At 41.6% G+C, this 27,001-nt stretch overlaps 1 protein-coding gene across 9 annotated transcripts in view; it reads right to left on the reverse strand.

The window, feature by feature from the left end:
• Positions 1–27,001, reverse strand: part of znf536 (zinc finger protein 536) — a 229,003-nt gene that overhangs the window by 171,030 nt on the left and 30,972 nt on the right. For 4 of the 9 annotated variants that reach the window (XM_051379881.1, XM_051379878.1, XM_051379879.1 and 1 more), the window contains one exon: positions 10,629–10,737. The exons of 3 other annotated variants lie outside the window; for them this stretch is intronic. The gene's annotated coding sequence lies outside the window, so the exon portion shown is untranslated. Of the gene's footprint in view, positions 1–9,874; positions 9,968–10,628; positions 10,738–25,782; positions 25,803–27,001 lie in introns of those variants that run through there. 2 more of the 9 variants (XM_051379882.1, XM_051379885.1) reach the window with 2 other exon arrangements.

Below are 27,001 nucleotides of genomic sequence, written 5' to 3' on the forward strand. Positions count from 1 at the left end.
GAGTCTATAGGGCTGCAAATAGCAATTATTTCCACTGTCGATTAATCTGGCAATTATCTCTTTGATTAATTGATGAACTGCTCGGTTAAAGTGTTTTTAAAACATGTCAGAAAGTTCGGGAAAATGCCCATGACAGTTTCCCAGAGCCCAGACTTGTTTTGTCCAGCCAACAATGGTCAATCTATTTAACGTACAGCGATATAAACAGAGAGAAGATGTCAGAGTCCGTTCTTACTTGAAAAATACTCTAAATTATTTTTCAAGGCTGTTGAATAATTTTTGTCGGTCAACTAAACAATTTATCAAGTAATAGTTTCTGCAGTTTTTGAGTCAAGGGATATTTTCTTTACGATTTTTAATAGTTTATCTTCTATCTGTTCTATCTATTTGTTTTGTGCTTGTGTGTGCGCGTGTTTCTGTTTGTTTGCATGCATACTTTTGTCAATCAATGGTGGTTGCTGGCAGTCACAAAGATGATGATGGCACCGAGATGTTAGTGTGCCTCACTTGCTCGGCACAAAGAAGAGTGTGTGTCTGGGTGTGTGTTTGTGTGCGTGTGTGTGTGTGTGTGTGTGTGTGTGTGTGTGTGTATGTATGTGTGCGTGCGCGTGCATGTAGAAAGGAGGGGTGCTTCTCAAGCAGGGATGTCAGCACTTGAAAAATCAATCACCATCTGGGCTCATTTCATACAAAGGACAGAGGGAGGGGAGGATAACTCACAAACACACACACAAACACACACACACACACACACACACACACACACACACACACACACACACACACACATTCTTGCATCTTTCATTTCATGCAAAGACAACAGAGGGCAAAAATGTACAGCAGCGAGGTGCCCCCTCTTGTCTCCTGCCTTTCTGTTTTAAAGTGAACACTCAGAAACACTCCTCACCTGGATCCTGCTGGTATAAAAGCAGGTGCAATTTCCTTCTCTGGCCGGCACCTCCGCCGGGCCATTTTCAAATCGGAGGTTTGCGGCGGTTGTGGTGAACGGCGAGCGTACAATTGGGGAGGGAAGGGTCGAGCGCGGAGGGGTGTTGTTTAGTGGAAAGTACTGGCCACGCTGGGGCCTATCTAAGCCATTAGGCCTGTGCTATGTGAACATACTGCATCGAGGCTGGTGTGCAAGGTCACCCAAAGCAAACAGGGATAAGAGGAAAGAAAAGCAAAGATTCATCTGCTTGAGTTAGCACCTCAGGTCAATGGGTTTACCTCCCATTCACCGCAGCACAGTCCTCATTTACAGATGCTGCTTTAACTCCCTTTCAGGACCTGTTTTCAACTTCACATAAGGCATTTTTCTATGAGAAAAGTGAATGTTTTATGCAAACAAGAATTTTTTTTTAAAGTGTACACAAAGAAAGTCAGAGGTTGAAAGCGTGTGTGTGCATGTGTGTATATATGTGACATGATTTTTGCTGCGGCGCTGCCTCCTTTCAGTTGCACAGCTGTGTGAGAAATACCAGTGGCAGAGGCTGCTGAGGCAGCGAAAGCATTTAATACTCGACAAACAGTTATCTAAGCCCATGTCCAATAGCTAGACATCACTGTAATGTGACCTACATACTAAGTGAATAAGAATTTTTTTGTATGTCGGTTGGGGTGCGGCAGGGGTACAGGGCACGGGGTGGGGGTTTATGGGAACAGAATTCTTTTTCTCCTGCCGGAGCAAAAGGAGAAAGTACAGTATAATGTAACAGAACATATTGTGCCCTCCGAGGCATTGAACTCTCCCTCCTTTGTTCATTTTTACCCTCTGGAGAGAGGACTTTCTCCCTTTTTAGAAGAATTAATGAAATGACAAGTGGAGGGAGGTGCCACGATTTTTTTTTTTTTTCAGGGGGATACAAGAGGTTAAAGCATCTGTCTCAGGGATGTAGCAGAGGTTGAAGCTATCAAACTCCATCAATGTTTTCACAGAAAGAACAGTGTCCACTCTATAAATCCCTTTTCAATTCTAATTTGAAGGTGATCTAAATGAATATGATTGCAGGATATTTTATAGAAAAATACTACATAAATGCAATCTTTACTAACATTAATATAATTTGTGTTTTGATCATAAATCACTATTTAACACTGCGACTGCATGCTTTGAGTTTCTTACTATTTTTGTACAAAGAAACCTTGAGAAGGGCACTGTTCGGGCTATGTTGCAGGGCAGTGAATTAAAAGCCCATTATGCATAATTTGGTGCAGAAATGGACAGACTCACTTTAGAACCATTTTGATAGGTTTGGTCCCAGCCTCAGCCTAAAAATTGATGAATGAATAAATGCACGCTTGCACACAAACACACACTCACAAGCACACAGTCAATCTGCCTGGCCACATCAACAGAGCAGGTGTCCTTAGTAATGCACCATCGCGCTCTTGGAACTCTGCATCTCAGAACAGAGGGAAAAGAGGGAGGGAGGGAGAAGCAGAGGAAGAAATAAAGGACAGTTAGAGGAAAGAGAGGGAACAAGTGTCAGTGCTGGTGTTTTTTATGTGTATGTTTGCTGGCTGCTGAAATTTTGGAGGCAATATGAGGATGGAACTAGAGGTAACCCAAACTATGTGCAGTCTGACGCACCAGCCAAAACTTGTTTGAATGCACCTCGTTTCGTTGCTCAAGAACGCCGACTCCTACACTCGTTATTTTTGGGATGATCAAAAACATCGAGATGATGTATTTTCGGTATCCATATGAAAAACATTTATCAGGATGACAGGCCGCGAGCCCAACTGAGGAGAAACTAAGCAGAAAGAGATGTACTTAGTAAAGACCATGCCTTTGCCCCCTGCTGAGTCTCAGCTACATGGTACATAAATAACCATTATGAATCACGCTGTTTGGTCTCACCCTGCCGTTTCTCAAACAAGATCCAGTTTCCATTTAGCCACAATGGTGATGAGCAAGCCTCCTGCGATGGCACATTTAAAAAAAAAAAAAAAAATGCAACAAAAGAAAACAAGTTATGTGTTTATCTAGTGCCTTAATTTGCTATAATGTACAAAATCTAGTGACTTTATCCAGTTCGAACGATCACATTTTCAGCTGCTTGGTATTTACTTTTCAACTCGTCCGCCTAATAGGCTCACATCCAGTCTAAACCTACACGAGGCCAGAGGGCGAGCCGGCAACAAAACAGCCACGCAGCTCAGATGAAAAGACAAACTGCTGCTCAAACAGGACCATTAGTTTGCACAAAAGAAGAAGTCTGAGAGGTTAGCCATCTATTATCAGAAAGAATAAGACTCTGACATGACAAATCTTTCACTGTGAAAGTTTACCCAGGTCAAATGTGATAAAAATGGGGTCGGAAAAATCCAATATGCCAATTAAGAATGCTCAATCATACCATTAGCAGCGTCATGGATGCATGCCTGCGCGGAAGCTCGTTGCCTTTCCTCTTTGGCATCAGTTCAGAGGCGATGTTGGGTGGTTTGCTCACATCAGCTTCTGTAGCCTAAGAGATTACCCTACACAAACTTTATCCCGTGGCAAATCTATCCTTAGACCACGCATTTTTAAACCTTGTAGCAGAAATCAAGCCTCCATTCAGGGAATCTCCTTTGTAGAACTTAAATACATCCCAATGTGTCCACAAACAAAGGCCTCTACCCTTCCTCCTCACTCTCTGTGACACTTTAAGTTTAGGATTCTTCAACAGGCCTGTGGGTGGGTTTTTCATTCTTTCCCATTCTTCCTTTATTTTGCTCCTTCTTTAGAGCATTAGGGCGACTAGCCATTGAACTACAACCGCTACTATAAAAATTCATCAGGATTAAAATGACCTCACACACAAAATTAAAGTTCCCCAATGTACACAATAAGGGCCTGTATCTTTTTTAAGACATTCTCAGCTTCCTTGGGAACAGGATTGTTTCTTGACAAAGTGGTCTCGACTCAACAATGAGCACCTTTCAGACACACACAGGGACTGCCTTTAGAGCTGCGGAGAGAGACGGATTTCACATATCAATCAAAAGAGGGAGGGAGGGGGGAGAAAAAGGGCCCTCGTCTGGTGAGAGTGGTCCTTCAGGAACCATGAACAGATTCGAATGGAGTATATGCTTTTCTCTCTTACCGCCACTATTCATAATAGCAGAGGACACAGGAGTAGTGGAGAGGGAGGGGAGTCCTCTGAACACCTTTTTTTCCCGACTTGTCTTCCCTTATATGGGGACTGAAGCATGGTTCCTCAGCCTGGGCCTGAAATAATAAAACGGTGGCGGATGCCTGGATTGTACAACACTGAAAATAAAAGTTGCTTTGTGAAGAGGCCAAGAGGGCCCACAGTATTCAGTCTGTGTGCAAGCTTTCATGTTCTTGAGTTTGTACATGCGAGGGCTCGTATGTGCGCCTGTCTGCGTGTGTGTGTGTGAGTGTGTGTGTGTGTGTGTGTGTGTGGTGGAGGGGGGGGCATTCCATTACACCTGTGCGATGGCATAATGAGCCCATGAGTGTGTGCACTGGGCCACAGCCACCCACTGCGCCAGCCATGCACACCACTGCTGCTAATCGTGTTGAAAATGAATAAGGTGTCAGAGTAGGTAATTCACAGCTGTATTAAAGCACCTCAGCCTAGATATAAGGTACATAAAACAAATTAAATTATATATAATATTCTATTATAGAATATTTCTGACAGCCGTATTAATGGGCAAACCTCAAAGGTCTTCTTATTAGGTCACTGGCTGCATGTTTCACCTTCTACACTTTTTCAGAGGAATGCAGAGAGAGAAGAGTGGAAGGGAACTCGCTAAAATTCTGTTTAGTGTTCAAGCTGCATTACAATTATGAGCCATTTTCAGAACAGAAAGAAACAGACAACATATCAGATGTAAAGCTGTAAAAATCTAATCTAATCTAATCAATGAGCTCTGCCAAAAGGGCATATATGAATTCTAAACCGATCCAGTGTTATTAATCAAGAACCAAAAGACCTAACACAGAACACACTGTACTATTTGGGGTTAAAGGGGCGACAAAAAATGTTTTTTTAAACATGTCATAATATTTTTCATTAAGTATATTGTCATCCATGTTTATTAAGTTGTAATATGAAAGATTGAATTTAATAAACAAAACAGTGGTCTATTTTTGGTTTAGCTCTCCTGTAAAGTTGGTCAAATGTCACTTACGCCCCTCTGGTTCTCACCCCTCGATATGTCTCTGAAGCCAGTTCGCCAAAGCTTTTGTATTTCCTGGAGTAACAATATGCCTGTACGTGCAGTAAAGTATGGGAAAAGAGGATTCTTCTAAATTATCATTTTTAAACTAGAGGCTGTATTTTTTTTTTTTTCACAAATTACACCAAATTCTCTTTGATAGATTGTACTAACATGCATCTACGTGAGAGAGAAACTTGGGAGATTACCCAACACTTGTTCATTGTTGTGAATTGCATCATTTCCCCCTGTTTAGACCTCAGTCTGACATTAAAATAACTGAAGAAAAAAAGTATTAGTATTCACCGCATGTATGTGTGGCACATGTGTGCTATTTTTATATAGGGATGCTGTGAAAGTGTGGAATTGGGGACAAGGGAGCCTTGCACCGGGCCGTGACACAGACTTATGTTAAACCTAATTAGATCATGATAATAGCTTTAGGGCCCCAGTGATCAATGCTAGAGGTCTGTGGAGATGAACTTTCCTTAAGTTTCATGCTGCACGCTGGTTGTACTCAATTTCTTTTCACACACACACACACACACACACATCAAAGGCACTGTGTTATATGATAGCATTATCTTAAATATGTTCCTGCATATCCTCAGTCTTTTTCATCAGTTTGCCATTCTGGTGTTGGTTGTGAATGAGCACAATATGGTTAGACAGATATATATGGTCAGTGTTGCACTAAATACAAATTTAAATAGCCTGCATCAGTGCTACATCCACCAACAATATGATAGATATCAGAGTTGAGAACTGGAAATTCATAAAGCCCAAGTTCTCCAAGCCTCTGCCATAATGCAATGCACCCACAGTGTCTCCACATCACTAAGAGACACTTGCTGATTGCGAGCTGCTTTCCGTCAACAACCTTATGGTGGAGTCTAGTTTACAGCTTAGAGACTCCTCGGATCACTCTCGCTGAAGACAAAGAGGATTCCTTATGCTTCCATTACTATCTAATGTAATTTGTGTAATGTAATATTTCAACACGTCTGCGTCTGCTGACATGCTAGCTAGCTAACTTGTGATTAGTCTTGATACTGGATGCTTTGGGAATCCCTGCACGTATCGGTTGTGGTTGTACTGGTTGTTGACTCTCAGAGCTTTCTCCTTTTGCCTATTTCTCCCTATCCCAACTCAGCAAAAGGTGCAGAGGAGCACATTCAAGAGACGAAACTGTAAAAATAAAGATGCTGGCTGACCAAGCAACAGTAGCTGACGTTTGCTTGTATCATGTTGGTGTTTTGCACACTGTAATTACCTTTGGACAAGCTCTGGTTTGGAACCAACATTCTTGGCTTTTCAAAAACTCACCCACCCATTTAATTCCACAACTGTCAACTGTTCAGGCTGGTATGCACTCACTGAAAGACTTTATATGTGTGTCTGGTCAAGACACACAAAAAACATTGACATTCATTGTCATTGAATGCACAAAGTAGTGCTTTACCCGTTGGTCAGGACTGGGTTATCGTTTTCTTTTTGTTTTTGAGAAAATTTGATTTTAATTTGAAGTTTTGATCAAATGGTCTAAAGGCAGATTCAGATGCTCTTTTTATTCAGACCTGCATGGGGCCCTAATAGACTAAATTGTCCATTTTAAGTTCAGCATTGACAGTGCCAATGCCACTTTGCTGACCTCAGGTTTGTTGCCGACAGTGGCATGTTGATGTCATCGGACTGGGAAGGCCAGATGTCCCGAAGGAGTTTCAGAAAGAGTCAGCTGGGTTGTTTTGGGTATCTAATCAGGTTGTGGAGGTATTCCAAGTATATCCATATCGGAATAGATCCCCAGGGAAGACAGACCAAAAACATACTTGAGGGATTAAATATCTTATCTGGGAATGGCTATCCCAATGGGATTTGAATGATGTGTCCAAGAACAAGGACAACGGCTACTTTGCTTAGCCTGTTGCCACTTTGACTTGACCAAGACCCAGGCTGACTTTGTTAAATAGATGGATGGATGAAAATATTGGCAAGAAATTGGCTACCAGTATCTCTCAAAGAAAAATCTATATTGGCCTTCACAAACCATTTTAGCTTAACCCTAATGCACTTTTGAGAAAACACACTGTGTGTAGATGCAGTACTTGCTGTCACACTGTTCATCCCCCATGATGTCATAAACACTCGTATTTGCCAGAGGTCAACTTGATTCATAATCTATTAGTGCTGGGTCATTTTGTCCTTTCAGTGGCAGTACCCAGCCTGTTCCAGTTTGACATGCTAGCCTGCCTGCTGCCTAGCACTGAGATGATGAGTGGTATTCGGTGGTGACCTGCCATCGTTGTTCAAATTTGATTGATACAGTTTTTTTAAAATGTGATCAGGGAGGAACTTATCATTGTGTTGGAAGTGGACAACATAACCTGAATAGTTTACTAAATGCCCAATCTCAGCCACAGATGTATCTGTGTATTGGTAAAACAAGCTGTCTAGACAAAGGTGTTCTGGGTAATATAATGACCCTTTGAAACCTTCTAATGAATGAAGGTTTAACATCATTTAGGATACAGTCTCCCTGAAAGAAAAAGGCATCCCTCTGCTGCTTGGTGTTGAATGGCGAGGTGTTAAGCTTTCCATGGTGACATCTATCTCTCGCCACCACCTTGAGGGCATCTTTTAAGCAGAGGAATTTAGCCATTATGTGGCATTAACCTCATTAGAAAACACTCTTTAGCTGCTCCAAGATAAAATTGATTTACAGCTGCCATTTCCACCACTCCTCTCGATCAATGGTTAAACTATCCCTTTTATGGCCCTGTGCACACTCTCTGCTCTTTTCTCCAGTTTTCTTTAACTGCTCTTTAATTTCATCTCCCCCCTCCACTCTTGTCCTTGTGCCAGGTATGTAGTCACAGAGTGGAAGAGGGCCTTTCTCTATTGCCCCATGGTCAAATATCGGACTGACTTTTGGGACTGGATAAACACGATAGGATCACTGGCAAATTCCTTGAACCAATTAGGCACAAAGTTGCTGTCTTAGTCGTTTCTGGATGCGAGTGTTTCACCATGATCAGCTAAATTTGCGTGGGTGGTCTTAATTGAGGTTAGATCTTAACAAAATGTGTAAAATATAGCGTCAGTGTGTTTTTCTTTCCACTCTTACCAAGGTTGTTCAGGAATTTTAAAGGCCTGAGCAGCTGCAGATGCATGGCCATGTTTAAAAAACAGACTTAAGGGTGGATCATGGTTTTACGGCCTGGATATTGTAAGGGATATGGTGGTTAGATTGTTGTCAAGTTGTGATTGTCATTGAAGCTTGAAAAGTGAGTGGAAAAGGAAGGTGTTACAGGAATGCAACATGATTCTTGGAATTTGATCATTACTCAGTGCTCTATACTCATGCATCATGTAGGCCTACTGAGCATTAGTATACCATTTTTATAGTGACAGTAGGCTACTAGCATGATCATATAAAAGAGAATTTAGCATCTAACATAAAATCCACAGTCCATGTCTAAGCAAAGTCTGCTGGGGAATATTGCCAGATGCAATTGAAAGCTCCAGGGAAGGCTACTAAGTGGACTTCTTGAGTTAAGATTTTTTTCTCACAAAACTGTAAGTTTAAATCAATTGGGCTATGTGACTAATTAAGGGAGATTTTTTGTATAAGACTGGGGACAAAGTATACCACAAAGCACAGTTTTGAGCAAGCAGGCAGCACTTGTTTCTACAAGAAGTTGATGGGTAAGACTGTGTACAGCTAAGCCAAGCAGAAAATCCACAATCCATGTCCATGTGGCCAAATGTCAGCATATGCCCGCCCACCTCTGACAGCTCAGGTTTATGTGGACGTTTAAGCAAAACACGCAACGCTGTATTTCTTTGACAAATCAATACGACCACCATTTCAGCTCTCCTTCCTTCCCTCCCACCCCCCTCCTCGTGCTTGCTCCTTTCTCATCTCCCTCTGTCTGGGAGAATTGATCCGCAAGGATGGAATGATATCAACCAACAGATAGAGTGATATGCCCCGCTCCCTCCTTCCTTACCCTCCTTTCACCGCACTTTTGACACATAAATAAAATATGTGGCCTTTTTGTTTCGATTCGCCATGGCGTTAGTTTTGAGAAAGGAATATGGTGCACGCGGCTCACATGGAGCTGTTGGTAGACAAGAGGGAGCTGAGAGTCGGCTGGTTGCCATCACTCACTGTTCACAGGCGCCCTACAAAATCCCCTGAACTTTCCGACATGCGCATTTGTTAGAGTGACGCAGTCAGATTCTAAAGAATGGCATTAGAAAATAATGTGAGTGCTAAATTATTCAGGCTTTTTTTTTGCCATAATGCCTCACTTTACAACCACACACAGCTGCACACACACTAACACACAGACACACGCATATATATATATCCTCCCACTCACATCTGAATTATGGCAGATCCATTTAGTGTCAGCGTCCAAATTTGGCAAAGGAAAGGATGAGAGAAGGTGCTGTGAGCGGAGAAGAGTTCACTAACTCTGTCATGCTTCTGCATTAAGATGCCAAACTGGCATCGCAGTCAATCCCCACTTTTAATATCAACTGAAATAAATCACTACCAAGGCTGCATGTACAGTATTAGGCCCTGCTATTAACAGATAAATGTGACATGTTCATCCACACCTTGGCTAGATATTCTTGATATGATGGCAAAGGCATTTCCACAGCTGGACAAGAAATAGCTGCAAGGTGAACTAACCTCGCGTCCTCGGAGCACGCCAGAGCGTCAGGCCTGGGTCACACAGGCCTGCAGGGTTCTCCACTTCAGTCTGTCAGACAGACAACGCTGTAGTGCTTTCTCAGAATCGAAATTCTCCTCCTCACACCTCGCTAGGCTTCAGTTGCACTTTTTGCAATCCCTCTCCCTACACCTGAGGACCCCAAACGCAGGTCAAGTCACACACATACCTATATTACATAACCTAGGCCGTGCTCAGCACACACCTTCTGGTCTGGACACTGGAGAGAGGAATGACAAAAGAGATAAGAGACTGGCAGCTTGGACGTAAAGGCAGACAGGGTAACGCTACTACGGCGGATAACTGATGGGATTAAATAGGAATTATCTGTTCATATGCCCATGCAGGCCCTCTGTACGTCCACATACAACGGACGTCCCAGCCAACTGCTGTGTGTGTGTGCGTGTGTGTGTGTATCAGTGTCTCATTATCATGATCATCCTCATCATCATAGTTATCGTCATCACCACTCCACACAGATTGCATCATAGTGTAGATAGCTGGCCCATCAGACCTCTTTTCTCTCCTTTCTTCCTTTCTCCTCCACTTGAGCTTCACTCATTCATGTAAGACTACTGTCACCAATAAACACCTGAACGTGTCCACAGTTATTATCCCCTACACCTTCCTTACTCTCAACCTCTCGCCACCCTCTCCCACCCTACTTCCCTCCCTCCCTCCCTCCCTTCCTCTTCCCTGAAAGCCCTTAGTCACCTCAGACGGTGGGTGGGGGTAGTTTCTTAGACAGCGTGATGGTGTGCTTAGCCCCGTTAAGCCAGCCTCAGCTTCAGCTTCGCTTCTGGTCGGCACTGATCAGGGAGCCCTGGGAGAGAGAGAGAGACAGACAGGGAGAGAGGGAGGGATAGAGAGAGAGAGGGAGGAGATAAGGAAAGTGCTGAGTTCACCGCCACCACCGCTCCCCTTCCCTCCCCTCCCCTTCTCTCTTTGCTTCGAGCATCCCCTCCTCGGGAAGGGGTTTCCCCCCCTGGAAAGAGGAGGGGAAGGTGAATCGACTGCTGCACTGCTGCACTGCTGACTGCGCCGCAATAACCTCTGAATACCTCCAGCTCTCTGCTGCTCATCCACCAACTTTTATTCATCATCTCCAAGCCTTTCAACATTTCTTTAACTTTTTTGTGTTTTTTTTTTTGTTATTGGCCATTTTATCATTTGTGCCCAGTATTCTTTTAACATTAGGCTACTATGACATGTAAGCCTCCAAACAACAAATCGTGCCGTTTTTACTAACATTTAGCATAAAAAGTCTGATATTCCATAGTTTCAATATTACACTTAGCAGGGCAACATTTGTTTTTATTTGAAACGTTTGCATGTTGTTAGGGCTAGCAATATGGTTGAAATAAACTTTATGATACAGATGAATATTTCTGATACTGATATTGTTTCATACATTTGCCATATCACAATATAATACGGTAAGTGTGTGAAAAATTCCAAATAAAATGGTCAAATTGATCAAATTGGTCCAATGCAATAAGATGGCTTTCATTGCTCTTCACACGTGCAAATCACAAACTGGAGTAACTTATAATTAATTTTGAAACATTCATTTGGACAGTTGAAATTTAATAAATGATAATATGATGATATGATATGAATTGAATGACTTTATTGAAAGTCAATAAATGATCATATTATATAACTAGCCCGCCCCACGCTATATTGAATGTTACAAATCCATAGTAAATTGCAAATTAAAAAATGCAAAGTAAATAATTAGTTATTGCAATGACTCTGACTAGTCATCCATAGTAAATGATGTGTTTAAAATGTCTGATGACCAAATAAAAAGTCAAGTTTAGTTTATTTATATAGTCCAAAAGCACAAATCACCAATTTTTACGGCTTACAACAGTCTCTATCCTCAATGATGAAGAAAAAATCTAAAAATCTAAAAATAAAAAATAAATCAGTGATGAAAAGAAAGCATCCATGGAAGCTCCTTGCAAAGGAAGCAGTATGTACAGATTGACATAAAGAATAATAATAAAATCACACTGTGGAGTATTTTAAGACTGCACCCACCATCATCCACACACTGAAATCCACTGAATGCTGGTGGGTTTTGATTGATCAGTTATGTGAAAGTTCTCACAAATGCTCCTTCAGCTGCAGGTTAATGCTTCAAAAAGTATTTTAAGAACAGACATAGTGTTAATACTGTTAAATTCCTATCTGAACGCCTTTAAAGCCAACTTGCTTTCCACTCACAGCGAGCTGTTTTAAACATCTGAACTCCCCCTGCACATTAAGGCATTAAAGGCAAAAGAAAAAAAACTACAGCTCCTGCTTAGATCTGCAGCTACATATTTCATGCAATAGATATCCAGGTCATTAAGCAACATTCTGACACCTCTGTTATTTACTACCCCAACCGGTTTCCCACCTCGTTTAATCAGACTTTAGTAAAACCTGCTGACTCAGAGAACAACCTTCTTTCTCTCTGCTCTGTTTATGTTTATCTCCTCAGCTCCATTCTGCTCTCCGCTTTTCTCTCTTTTCTCTTTGCTTACTTACTCATATTTTCCAAAACGTCTATTTCACATGTGTCTGAGGTTCGGAGGGGCTGAGCCGCAAGAAAAATCACAAAAGAACAAATTCAAGTGGAGTAAAGCAGAGCGTTTTCCTCCCAGATGAAAGACTACGGTTATCAAAGGCAGAGAAGGTCTCAGCTATGAGTTACAGCAGCCAGATGCAGAGTGTAACTTACATTATCGCAGGGGGTCAGGTGCCAAATGTAAGTTTGTGATTTTGACGTGTTTTACCAAAGGAACTATCAAAACCCTGCATCTCCTCATCCGTCAGAGGGTGATATTTAAAACATCCAAAGTGGAGCGCACAGTTTTTGCCTTAGAAGTGGTTTACCTTCGATTTTCTCTGCTGGGAAGGGATCACTTGAGACAGGAGGGGGAAGGCGGACCGAAGTGAATAAGATGTGGCTCAATACAAGTTATCTTTAATGGAAGGATCCTGGATGGAGGGATTCAAGAGAAAAAAAAATGAGGGGAAAAACGCAGAGAGAGGGACGGAGGGGAGAAAAACAACATAGATGTAAAGTGTTGACAGCTGTGTTTGGTGCGGTCAGACTCAGGGTCAGGTACCGAGGAACACACACACAAACAAATGTTCAAACGGCACACATATATTAGCTGTCCCTTGCTAAATGGAAGCTGGATGTAATATTGTTCTTGTCACGACGGCCATCTGATGTCAATTTCACACAGCGGCGGGACCCTCCACAAGCTGCTCCGTACAGCAGCACCCTGGTACCATGCAAAAACCAGCACACATACAAAAGGTGTACTAAAGCTCCACAGTCATGTGTGCTCTTTTTCATCTCTTCTTCCTCCCATGTCTACCCCTCCCTCCTCACACACACACACACACACACACACACACACTGGGATAAGTCATGAGGAAATGGATGCCCATGTTTTGTGGGACCACCTGTTCATCCTGGATACAAGTCTAAGAACCCAGTAAGGGTTAACCCTCTTTGTGGGAGGGAGCCAGGATTGTGTGTGTGTGTGTGTGTGCACGACTTCATACATGCGTGTGTGTGTGTGTGTGTGTGTGTGTGTGTGTGTGTGTGTGTGTGTGTGTGTGATGTTGGCACCGCCCCGTCTGAAACGTGCCCCATGAGTGGCAGACTGGCTCAGGCTGTCCGGCTGGGAGGGAACAGAGCCCATTGCTGGACCACCTCCCCGGCAACACACACAAACACACACACACACACACACACACACACACCTAATCCTATGCACATTCCATGGGGAGCATCTTTCCTCTCTATCACCCATTCAAACTACCTGCTCTAAAAGAAGAAAATGAGATAAAGACAAAAGAAAGAAAATTGATTTAATTGTGATCAGGGGTTTGGGCAGCCATATAAATATAGCTGTCTTTAAAATCTGTGATTATGGACAACATTAACAGCTAATTTTATGACTAACTCAGGCTGACTTGAAATATTATCAATTAAAATGTATGTTTTTTCCTTCTAAATAACTTTTTTTGATTAAAAGAAAAACTAAAATAATGTGCAAAACAATGTGAAAATGAAATCAGTGTAGGCTTACGTAAGCTACTGTTCTCAATCTCAACAATGCGGCCATGTTACGCTACCAGTGTGAGGACCACACACTGATACCGACCTGCACACACACACACACACACACACACACACACACACACACACACACACACACACACACACACACAAACGCATCCATACAAACCACTTTGAATCACGGCACCTCTCATCATTCTCATGTCCTACCCCTCCTCACCCCCCCAACAAATAATCACCTCCTGGGAGGCAACGAGATGGAGGGGAAAAAAAAAAAAACAGCAATCTTGTCTTTCAAACGAAAAGGGGAAAAATATTTTAAGGGGCAATGAATTTCGTGGAGCTGAATAGGATGTTGGTACATGTTTTACTAAAGGAAATATAATGGCAGACTATTATTAGATCACATTAATCACGAGTGTGCCAAAGGCAGTGACAGCCGCGCTGAAAAGGATTGAAAACGCTGGTAATGGATATAAATTACCCATTGTGTGATAAAAGGATTTTTTCTTCACTAAGAAGGTAAAAAGGAATAAAAACACTGAGAGAGCCACTAAACGCTGTGTGTACATATTTGCATGTGTATATGTGTATGTATGTGTGAGTGTCCTGCCGCCTGTGTGTGTGTGTGTAATATGTAATAATACAGGGTTATCAGTGCGGGATTAAAATTTTAAGGGAATCAGATAGTGACAGTGAGGCCTCGCATTAAAGGCACCGGCGACAGAAAAGAGGGAAGGATTAAAAACAGATTAAATTGGTTTGTAGTGACGGAGATGAAAGGAAGGAGGAAGAGAGGGGGGAAGGAGAGTGTGTTTTGACAGAGGTCTGTCGGGCTTTTGGCACGGTGATAATGAGTCACATCTCCCATGCACTGTTATTTATCGCCGACTTGGCTCACAAACAAAAGATCAATAATTTTGAGCAAATCTAATGTTGTCCTCGCCGCTAATGTGCTCGTCCATCACATCTGCCATCTCCACCAAGGAGATGGACTGATTCCCTGTTTATTTGGAGATCAAATGCAATTATATCACATGGCTCTAATAACAGAGGAAACCCCCCCACTCACCCCCACGTGAATATGTGTGGCGCCTTGGATCACGCCCATGCATATGTATATATAGATACACAGACATGCTCAAAGGTGTCACGTATGTGTAAATGATAATATATGTATCGAATGGGCGATGAGTTGCCGCGCCATTTTTCCGCATCAATCTTCATTTCTTCCTCAGACCTTGCCTTTGAAATATGAAGTGTGTCAACGGCCCGTCCCCCCGCAACACAGGAGGCACACAAACATCCGTCAAAGCAACACACCCGATGTTCACCAGTTAGCCCTGCAGCACAGACAGATGAGAAGACAGCAGATCCTTCACTGACAACTAGCCCTGGGTGAGACACTTTCCAGCCACCTGAACTCAATCAGGCCCCAGTGGAGGCAGCATTTGGGTATTTCATTTCATCTCCATCCCCTTATTCACTTGAGGTGCGTTTGATTTATCTCGCGCGCAGGAGTGTAAATCGCATTTGGAATCTAACGTCACTTTCGTTACGGTTATCTACATAGCAGCTGCTTGTTTTGGTTCTTTTCAACATGGTTGCGCGTGGCTCAGAGCTAACACAAGGGCCATCAGAGGTTCAAGTCACTGTACCCACAGTGTTCGCTCTCCAAAGGTGTCTAATATCTACCAACTGTTGGTTGGCTATGTATGTAAATCATTTGGGACCCTCTCTGCTGCCCTTGGCACACCAAAATCAAGCGCACTATGACAGTAAAGCCAGTGGCAGGTGTAAGGCACTAAGCTCCTTCCCCTTCTCCCTGGGTGAGGTGTGAGGAGCAAAACAATGACAGACAAAGGTCACCTGGCCCACAACGACCCACCCGCTGAGGTGTTGACCTGCCGAACGCACCCCTGAGGCAAGAGGAAGAAAGGAAGGAACCAGATAGTAAGAAAGATTTTGCAAGCAAAGACTTAAAGACAACCCGAAGCAGCAACCAAGAAAAAATGAGAAATATGCACCAAAATAAGCAGAAAACCTGTCCAAGTGCGATATTATGGGTAATCAAAAAGTCATATTAGCTTTGGAACCTCTTGAAAAGTGACATCAGGAAGGTTTTTCAACTGATTCCCAATTTCACCAAGCAATGCAAGAGGGTTGCAGCAATGAGTGTATTCATTCATGATATATTCATTTCAGTTTTGATAAATCTTTCAATAGTAATTCAAATAATCAATTACTTATTTGGTTTACGCGATATTGGAAAAGAAATTATAAATTTCCCACAGCCCAAGATAATGTATTAAAATGTATTTTATTATTTTTAATAGATTTTTCTTTTGTTGTTTCTAAAGGTTATGATAAAATCACAAATAAACATGCCTTGTCTTAAAGTTTCCAGTTTTGTCCAATCAACAGTACAAAGATATTCAATTCAAAACCACGGAGAGGAAACACTTGGCAATTTTCACTTTTCCATGAATGGCTTAAACAATTAATCAATTATCTCTGTTGGTACACTGTTCAATTAATTCTTTCAACACTACCATTCGCATAGCAACCGTCAGTGATGCTCCAATTTTTGGGGGTGTCTTGCATTTGCGCAGGTTTTCAACAAGCTGTTGTGTCAAAATCTGCTTTCTGGAAAGTGCGAGGAAGGCAGATCCCGGGTACATCAGGTCAGGACCTTGGCACGTGAAATAATAAAGCCTTGACATAAGGCAGAGAGCGGGGAGGCACACCACGACCCAAGGCACCTCCTAACTGCACCTAATTCTCTCTCTCACTGTGCCTTTCTTCCCCACTGTTAACATACCCAGACACCTACAACCATGGCAGACTTCCTAGATGTTCAGAGCAGTGTCAGGGCACAGCTAAAGGTCAACATTCCTGGAAGACGAAGATGAAGAAATTAGCAACAATGTGCTGTTTTTACACTACGCATTTTTATAAAACATCCTTTTTGAGTGCTATCAACAAAGCAAATGCAGTGCGTGAAACAGGCAGCCTCGCTGGGAAATAGTGTCAAGTGTTGTTGACACTATTGTGAGCAGGCCATGAGGAAATCAGGGAGGGGCTGTTATAAATAGGGCAGAAATGCATGCAGGGATCGTCACCTAAACTGTTTTTTCCTTCCCCTGTTTAATTGACATCCGTATATCAGTGGTAGAAATGCAAATATATGGAGACAAACGTGGTGTTAATGACACAGCTGCACACACTCATCCGTTCTCTGGAACAAGAGTGACACGGGTGTGCACAAACACACATAATAACAGGTCAGCGTCTCTGATTCACCCACAAAGTTGCGTGAAAAGATGTCGTAGTCGACGGCGAAACACACATTACACACACTCACTTTGATCTGTCTGATGAAATATATTTGCACCTACAGAGGAAACGCGTCAGAGCTGTAAAAGTTAGGTGCATCTTAGCTGAATATGTAATAATTCACTAGTGAAGAATGATTTCGAGCATCACCGTCATGACAACCTTCTATACTGTTGTAATCATTATTGCCACGACAGCATCACTATCATCATCAACGCCGTCATCTGTAATCATCAAGCCCATCACAAGCCATATTTTTTTCTTTTTACAATGAGTGCGACATGGGCAGTCAGTGGATGGTGATGAAGCGGTGTTAGGATACGTTCACACCAAGCATGTCTGCAGCAGTTTAGTTGAGCTCTAGAGCATGAAGAGCTTCAGTTCATGTTTTTCTTTGCATACAGCAGGGATATATGCAGTCAAACGCCATTTCAAACTCTGATGAAACCAAACTACATTTGCAAGATTATTTGGTGTCACCAGACTTCAAAACACCAAAGCGTAACCTTACTGCTAGTGCTATATGTGATATATATACATACATATATTTTCTCCTTTTTCTAAAAGGTTAGTTAAATGTGATTTTGGTAAAACTGCAATACAATAAATATATAGGTGATCTGAATATATCTGAATATAATATAGGTGATCCATTAACCATTGCTGCACCTGATCGGAGGATGTCGCCACTCTCTGGGCTGCCAGTAGATTGTGCTTCAGGTTTTCAAACTGGTAAACCCAGTGGCTTTTCTGGGAGAAACAAATCAAATTTCACCTAGACACAACACAACAAACCTGAAAGGGGCCCAGCAGGGTCTGAACCACGCTGTTTAAAGGACCAGTATATGGGGTTTAGTGGCATCTAGCAATGACACTGCAGATTGCAACCATCTGAATACAGCTCAGCCTTCCGGTGGCTGCAAAACTCTCAAAAAATGCATAAGGCCCTACTTAGAGCCATGTTGGTTTGTACATTCTGAGCGACTGTAGAAACATGACTCCATAGAAGAGATGCTTATTTTAAGGTGATTATACACTAAAAAAAAACATTTCTGCTAATAGATCCTCCTAAATGTTACACACTGGACCTTTAAGGTTTACATTCCAATGCCAGCGTTCAATGCCAAAACAGGAAGTGTGCCTAACAGGGGGAAAGTGGTGGTGTGGAGGTCAAGGTGGTGGATCTGATTCACAGTTGACCGTAACCATGATCTTTCCCTAACACTAACCACATGTTTAAGTTGCCTAACCCTAACTTTAGTTTATCTACCATAACCATATCCTTTCCTTAACCTTAACCATAGTGTAGTTGCTAGCCAGCTCTCTCTCTCTTAACTGCCAAGATGATAGATTAGCAAACACCTTTCTCTTCCTTTAAACCTAACTGTTAGCTTTTCACTGTGGTTCATGATAAAGAAAGTGATCCCTCACCAAATGTAATTTATAACTCATTACTCTTTTCAGAAGAATAATAATAATTATTAGTATTAATATTTATTTACTTCCTGCCAACAGCATTTACTACAATACTAGTTACATTACTTTTCTGCTAATCCCCGCAAAATTGGTAGTTGTGCTCCTTCTCCCCGAAATTCAGACTTACAACTTAAAATCCAGTTTGGTTTGTTAAAATAAAAGTGATGGAATATTTCCATTCACTGAATCTAAGCGTTTCTGGGAATGTGATTGGATTGTTGGATTTCAGTGTTTGTGTGGATTTCTGTAGATCTCTGTTTTCTCCCATTATCAAAAACATATATATTATAGTCTCCTGTCAGTGCCCTGGCGTCGGGCGCACAGTGGCTACTCACTTAAATGCAGAGAACGAATTTCCCTACGGGGATCAATAAAGGATAACTTAACTTAATATAAACGGTGCTGCAAATATTGAACTGTCTGAGACCAAATACTGTATCCAGTGTGATGACCTGTCTTGAGCAGCACTGATATTAGCTTCTTTTATTCGTGTGGCATTATTTTAAAAAGATGGAAATCTGAACTGTTTTAGCGTCTATATGTGAAAAGGCAGAAAATGCAGAAAATTTTGCATTAGGAATTTTTTTAAAAAATTTTTTTTGCCATGTCTCCCTTGGTAGCAGCATTTAGTGGAGAGGAAATCCTCTGACACATATAATCTACTTCAGACTGACATCAGCCAGTGTTGCTATCGATGCATCCCTATCTCGCTGAGCAGACTGCACACATGAAGCAGTCTGGGAGCCAGGCTAGACTGACACCACAACAGCAGCCTTTGGTTCCCAGCACCTAACGCTCCGCTCGCAGCCCGAATATCGCCTGTGGGATTTCACCGCACTAAAGAGTCATGTCAAAGACCTTGACAACGTGTGACGTCTCCCTCAGCCACTGCTGTCATGTTCCGTCTGCTTCTCACCCACCCCCCCTCTTCTTCTTTTTTTCTTTCCAAGCCTCTCTTGACTCTGGTTTGAGCAGGAGACTTTCTCCCTGAGCATTTTAAGTTGTCATTTTTTTTAAACACACATATCAAAGCCGGGAGTAAAGGGGGGAGAAAAAAGACAGATGTTTCTCTTATGCCTTTCTACTAGAGTACAATGAAGCTTTGGAGAGGGAAGAGAGAGAGGAGTGAAAAGACATTTGCAGAGATCTTTTTGCAATCCACATCCTTTCTTCTGACGACTGGCAATATATCATTTGTATTGATGCAATATTAAATTTCAATATCGCATGTCAAAAGGTACAAAATGATAGATCATAGCCTAACTAAATGAATTATTAAAGGCCTACGCCGTCTGCGCTATCGGCTTCTCTTACAATCAGCTGTGTCAGAAGAGTGCAGTTGGTGATACTGGCAGCATTTCAAAGCTTTGTCGTTTTTCTTTCTAGCCGCATCCCAGCTTTCTTAATCTAGCTTTCTGTCACTTATTAATGTTCCCAAGGAACTAAAAACCACAGATCTTTCCCTCCCAATAATCAGAGGCTTAACTCAGGTCCTTTTATTTCTCCATAAGAATTCTTAAAAAAAAATAAATGAACAAAGTCACAATTAAATATTGAATATTGAGCAGAAGATAAGGATAAGGAAATGTGTTCAGGCTTTGTTGGATATGTTAAGAGCAGAGGAGAAGGAAGCACAGCCATGGTTGAGGCAGTGACTCATTCTGTGTGATATGATTTATGTGCTCTTTATGTGCTCTGCGACCCTGTAAGTTTATCTCTATATTCCCTGTCTGATAGAGTGACTCCTTGGTTGTCTCCATGCCTCGCCACAATAACACTGTGCGCCGGACTCGACGCTTGATTCTTATTTACAACCCAAGTCAAAGGTTGCATCTCTGACGCCCCATCAAGTTGTGGTTGACAGGGAAAGAGAGGGCAACAGAGGAGAAACTAGGAGAGAGAAAGAGACGCTTTCCTACATGAGCGAGCAGATTCAATATGCACCCACTTTTTGTGCACCGGCCTGAAAATGACACGCCTTAATTAAAATGGTTACTGTTCTTGAAATCTTGATTTCAGTCATTATCCCGGGCCCCAGTTTCCCAAAAGCATCTTAATGCTAAGATGATCGTAAGAATCCATCTTATGAACCTTCTTAAGCTTAAGAGGTATTTCCCAAAAGCCTCATGACTGAAGACACTCTAAAAATGATCATACCCACTCTAAGAAGAGGAACTAAAGATGGCACGTTTTCTTTTAACTTTTCTTTTTTTTAGTTCACCTTTTAAGGCTTTTATTATGAGCACTGATGTTCTTTGTTAAGTGACATCTGATTGAATTAAATTTTACATTACATTTACACACACATACTATCAACAATTGATTGTTGCACAATTTATGTCATCATCATGCCCCTCTGGCGTTTTGGCTGAAGCGCCACTTTCCTGATATATATAGATATTCTTGGAGGTTCTTTTCATTTCATCTCCAAATGTTATTTGCCTTACATTGACATACAGCAGGTTTGATACAGAAATTATCTGAAAATGACATCCACAATATGACCTGCATACTGTATCTATGAAACCTACAGGAAGCACCACTGCTTTGTTTTAGGTTTCATATGAGCTTAAGAGGAACGTCTGCCTCGAGCAGCAGCAAAATCGGTTGGCTTTCTTAGTTCCACCCTGGGCAGCAAGCTGAAAGCTGTAAACTGTTTGCTGCACATTTAGTTTTCATATATGTAAATCATTTTTTTTGTGTAACACTTACACTTTGTGTATATGCATTTTTAAGATGGATACAGGCAGTTATGTATGTGAAGTTACTTTATAGTGTATTCACTATCATCTTCAGCACCACGGACAGCCAACATTAAGAAGCTCTTGGCGGCATGCACATGCACTCATTCCTAAGCACTGCCTGGGGAAATATATCAAGAAATTTAAGAGCAATTGCAGAAACACTCTTAGAAAACGCTCTTAACTTCTAAGATCGATCATTATTGGGAAACTGGGCTCTGCTCTCTTTTGCTTGGAGTTTATTATCAAAATCTAAGAATTAGACTGAGTCATACTGAACCACATCTAGAGACACAGACATGGGGGACAAATATTTTTCTGTCCTGTTACAAAATAACCAACTGTTGTCAGAGTGATCTGAGAATGCCAAAGAGGTTGGCACAGAAAGCAACATTTCAAGCAATGTATAGTTTGTCAGAGGTCAGTCAGGATTTTACCTGATGTCATTCCAAGTCTAAAATAAAAATTAAACCCATCCTTATTTTGGTTAAAAATTAAGGGGATATAAACATAATCTTTTTGTTTTTTTACACCAGTTTAAGCCACATTCTAATGAAAGTGAAACTGAATAAATTTATATTGTGACATATATGCTCTTTCCTATTTACTCTTCACCCAAAATATGTGGTAGAGGGAGGCAGCGAGCATGCTAATACGTTCAAAAATTCTAGAACGTACTGCTGCTTGGTTTCCTAATTTCAGACCATTTTTAAATTTCTCAATTTTGAAAAGGAGGTTTACAGTGTGTAACATTTAGGATGATCTATTGTCAGAAATGGAATATAATATTCATAGGTATGTTTTTATTAGTGTATAATCACCTGAATATAAGAATTGTGTTTTTGTTACCTTAGATTGAGTCTGCCATGTTGACCCACCATGTTTCTATGGTCATTTTCTTTTACGAGGACGGCAGAGGAATGACCCACCCTATTCTGCCTCTGACTGGCTAGCACTGGTTACAATGATTATTTGGGATGGTTAGGTTTAGGCATGATGAGTGAGATTGGTTAGGGTTAGGCTGAGAATATCAGGTCCAGACTATTTGCCATCCTAGGAAAAGAAGTGCCAATAAATCCTACGTACTGGACCTTTAAAGTACGCCTATGTAAGGGAGTTAAAGCTCTATCCTGGCCTTGAAAACAGCAATCTAAAGTCATGGTCCACTTGCTGACTTGAGATTTCATTTTGTCATAGAGCCTATATAACTTGCTGAACAGCCAATGTTATGGAATAATGGTGAATGCTATAATGTAGTAGGAGACTCAGTAATGCCAATTACACAGCTACATTTGTATGAAGTATGTTAATATTAGCTAAGATTAGCCACTGTCAGGTGCTTGTCACACGAGACCAAGTAAGGATGTTGCTGCAAAATTGATATGGGCAAGGGTTCAATTCAGTACTTAAGGGAATAGTTCAACATTTGGGGAAATAAGCTTGTTTGCTTTCTTGGCAAGAGTTAGATTAGATGATTGATACCACTCTCATGTCTGTATGCTAAATATAACACTGGAGCCAGTAGGTGGTTAGATTCAGCTCAGACTAACAGCCATGTAAATGACAATATATTAAAATAAGACCATTGCTGTGCATATTCCATCACAGGATCACAGGTCCAACTGCTGGATCCTTCTGAGTTTACTTCAGTCGGGGGCTCTAATCCTAAAGAGCCAGCTTCTATCAAAAGTTAGTTGTTTAAGTGAGGCTTGGTGGAACATATACAGAGCAGAAGGGACTCGCTATATGTCTGTGTGCTTGAGTCCAGCACGAGTGCTAATTCTCCTGTGCATGTGTGATGTCCTGAATCCCTAACCCCCCTGAGGTTATAATTGCAGGGTCCAGATTGCCGGGGCTGGTTAGGGCCTGGCGACCCCCATGAGAAGTCACAGCCTCCATTTAGCTTCCAGATCCCATGCAAACGAACACAGGGCCCCCGTGTTAGCGTGCTAGCACTGGCTGGCAAAAATTCAATTTTCATCCCCCTTTTGTATCCAAGCCTGCTGTCTTGCCCTAACGATGCTCCCCACCTACCCACCACCGCCAACCCACCCCCCCAACTCCCCTTCTCTAGCCTTCTCCCTTCAACAACAGAACACAGTGGAGTCGTTAGGACCCTCTCTTCATTACTTCAAAAAACCAATCATTAGACACCAGAGTATATACGTAATTAGAAAATCACTTCCTTTGCAATCCCGGCTAAGTAGTTTACATACTGTAATTACAGGGACAAAATCAATTTTTAATCATTTCACTGATTGGGCTCATCAGCTCAGTAGGAACATTGTATCCTGCTTGTTGTGCGAAAGCAACATCTGGGCTAAAACAATTACCCTTTTGTGTTCCAGAGCGGCTCTGAAAATGCCTTGCTGTCACTTCCCCATGTCGTGGACGCTCTCTTTCTATCTCTATCCGTCTCCAGACGCCTTTTTCCCTTCGCCTTCGTCTGTCTTTCTTTCTTTCTTTCCTTCTCCCTCTCCCTTTCTTTTGCCCTCCCTCCCCTCTCTTCTCCCTTTCTCTTTCACTCCCTGCCCTTGACTTGGACATGAAGGATCACATTTAAAGCTTTATAAATCAATACGCTATAATAAGCTGCTCTTGACAGAGAGGGAGAGAAAGGAGGCAAAAAAAACAACATATTGCTTTTTTAACACCTCTTGTGTTTTTTTTTTTTTCATGCCCCTGTTGTTATTGTCATTGATGTTTTTCTTTTTTCTTTTTACATTGTTGCCTTTTAAAAAACAGATTTAGTTTGGCCCTGCAGAAATATCACCTTATTACCATGTTTTCTGTACACTATGGGAGGCGGGGTGTGTGACAATGTCGATAATAGTTTTAACAGATATGTAAAGGCAGAAGATGGCACTTCTCTGTCTCCTTGTTGAAGTGAGACATAAATACATAACCCAACTTCAAACTGCGTCTTCTCTCCTGGTATGTTTCACCCTTCACCGGCTAATAAAATGCTTTGTATTCTTGTCTGAGAGAAGCCCGATCGATCCACATTAGTCTGAACTCTCTCTCTTTCACTTTGAAAACTCAGGAAATCAGATTTCAGAAGGGGGGAGAAAAAAAAATCGGTTAATGCATTGATCACTTTGGCTGTATGCAAATCACATTTGCCTCTATTTTTTGCTGATCAATAGCATTAATTAACGGCTTCGTTTTAACGGCACCCCGCAATCCTGTTAGACACCACTGTCGACCTCAGAAATCATTCCCCCTCGCACCCCCTGCCACCCAACCCCCCCCCTCCCTCAGTAGCCATGGAAATGAACGGCGCGTGGCAGGGGCCATAAATCAGGAAATCCAATTTGACCATGAGCTCTAGTACTAACAGTAAAATAGGAGCGCCAACACAGCACACAGGTAGGTCAGCCCATATTTGGCATAATATTATTTATGAAAAAAAAGTTTACATGAGTACTTCTTCAATCAAATTTGCAGCGGTCACAAAATTAGCGAACTCGATTTTACACATGAAATTCAGTTTACTCATCATGACTAGTATAAACAGTTGAAATATGCTTTCTGCAGCTCTGGAGGAACTTTCCAAAGTGTGAAAAAATCTTTCATTGAGTACTTTAAGAAATAAAGTTTGAATTAACCCAATTAACAATATTTCATATATTAAGGGAAAAGCATTGCAGAGGTTTTTTCTGTTTGAGATGGAAACACAAAATCTACTGGAAACATGTGGCTGTACATAACAAATCAGCATTTTTTATTCCACATATTTATCATGCTTTAATTGGTAGACCAAGCATAATTTGTTTTAAAAATGCAAAAATAAAGAAAATAAATAAGTTCAACATTCATTTAACCGATTTCCCCAAAGCACAAGTTACTGAAATTGAAGTTGTTCTGAATCCAATGTTACCAAGCCTTTGATATTATACTTTTTGAGATGCAGCCATTTCTGTATCATACTAGATTTAGTCACTAAGGGTTTATCCCATAAGATTATAAAATGTCTCTCAGGTCTACACAATGGAATTATTGGACCAAGAAAAAGCAACAGATTGCCATCTTTCTTAATGAATCTATATTGTAACAGTCCAGAATATGTGTGTGTCAAAAAATATGAAGATATGAAATTCCTAACCTATTGCTCAAGAGCTGTTTCCTGGAAAAAAAAAAAAAAAAAACAAGCTACCCCTAGTGACTAACTATTAAAAGATTAAAAGAGTGTAAAAGTATGAAAAGTATGTTAAGAAAAACTCACTCTGTAGCCTCATACTTTGACAGACAATCTGGACAGTTTCAATGGGTTTGTGCTCTGCTCAGCTAGTACTTTGAGTGCTGTAAAGGAAATGATAAAATTATAGTGTGTACATTAACAGGTTAACAATGGGCCTCATTGTTTACCCACCTTTTAACTTTATTTAACACCAGTGCGACACCAACAGATAGCTAACTACTGTATGCCATAATGAGAGGGGGGTTGCTAACCAGCCTAGCTGCTGCTGCCAGGGATGCTGGTGTGTGGGATTAATAATGGACGCTTTTTGAAATTATTATTATTCCCAAAATGCTCTTTTGTGATTTGCTTTGAAGGCCGTGCGTGTGTGTGTGGGTGGGGGGGTGTTAAGTGAGTAGGGGTGAGGTGGTCGGTGAGGGGGGTTTGAGGGGGGTGGGGAGGGGTGCTCGCTTGCTCATTTGGAGAGCTTTTCCAATTATACAATTAGTCAGGAATGTAGGCCAGCGGCCTTGGTGCTCCTCCTGCTCCCCGACCCTGGATAGCAAGTGCCCTCGCCTCACTTTGTATTTATCTCTTTCTCTCTCACTTGTCAAGAAATACATAAATAGAGGTAAAAACAGAAATAACATGCAAATGTGGGCGTAAAGTGAAAGTGGCACCAGCTCGCAGGCCAGGAGGTGGTTGAGGCAGCCGCTGTCCCAGAGGAGCGAAGCTAACAAGCGCTGACCTTCTTTGTGAATTGGGTTGCGTGTGAACCACCATGGCAGCGCACTGCAGTGCTAATAGATAAAGTCATGGGGTTGGGGCTCTCTGGTCAAATACTGTTTGTTGCGTTGAAGGGCTTTTCTGTACCAACTCCCATCATGCCCCAAAACCCCAGCATTGTGGGAAGATGAGTGTGTTAGTGGGATAGCTGGTTTGGGATTGAACACACACACGACGCTAACCACTTCTGATTCCTTTTCTTCTCTGGGGTGGAGTGATATGATAAATTGATTTATGATGAAGGACAAATTGTTTTATAATTTGGCCCCTTTCTGATTGTCCCCTCACTCTTGCCTGCCTGCTACCGAGTGTGCTGCACTGGGTTTAATATGAAGCAACAACAACAGCGAAGTGCCATCTGTTGGCATGCGGATTTTCTGTAATCTCTCTTTACTGATTACAACAATGACTACACGAACCTCTTAAATAATTATCCCACAATGTAAAAAAAAAAATAAAAAAAGCGAAATAATTATAA

The sequence above is a fragment of the Dicentrarchus labrax genome, unplaced genomic scaffold (assembly GCF_905237075.1).
Source record: "Dicentrarchus labrax unplaced genomic scaffold, dlabrax2021, whole genome shotgun sequence".
Classification (NCBI taxonomy): domain Eukaryota; kingdom Metazoa; phylum Chordata; class Actinopteri; family Moronidae; genus Dicentrarchus; species Dicentrarchus labrax.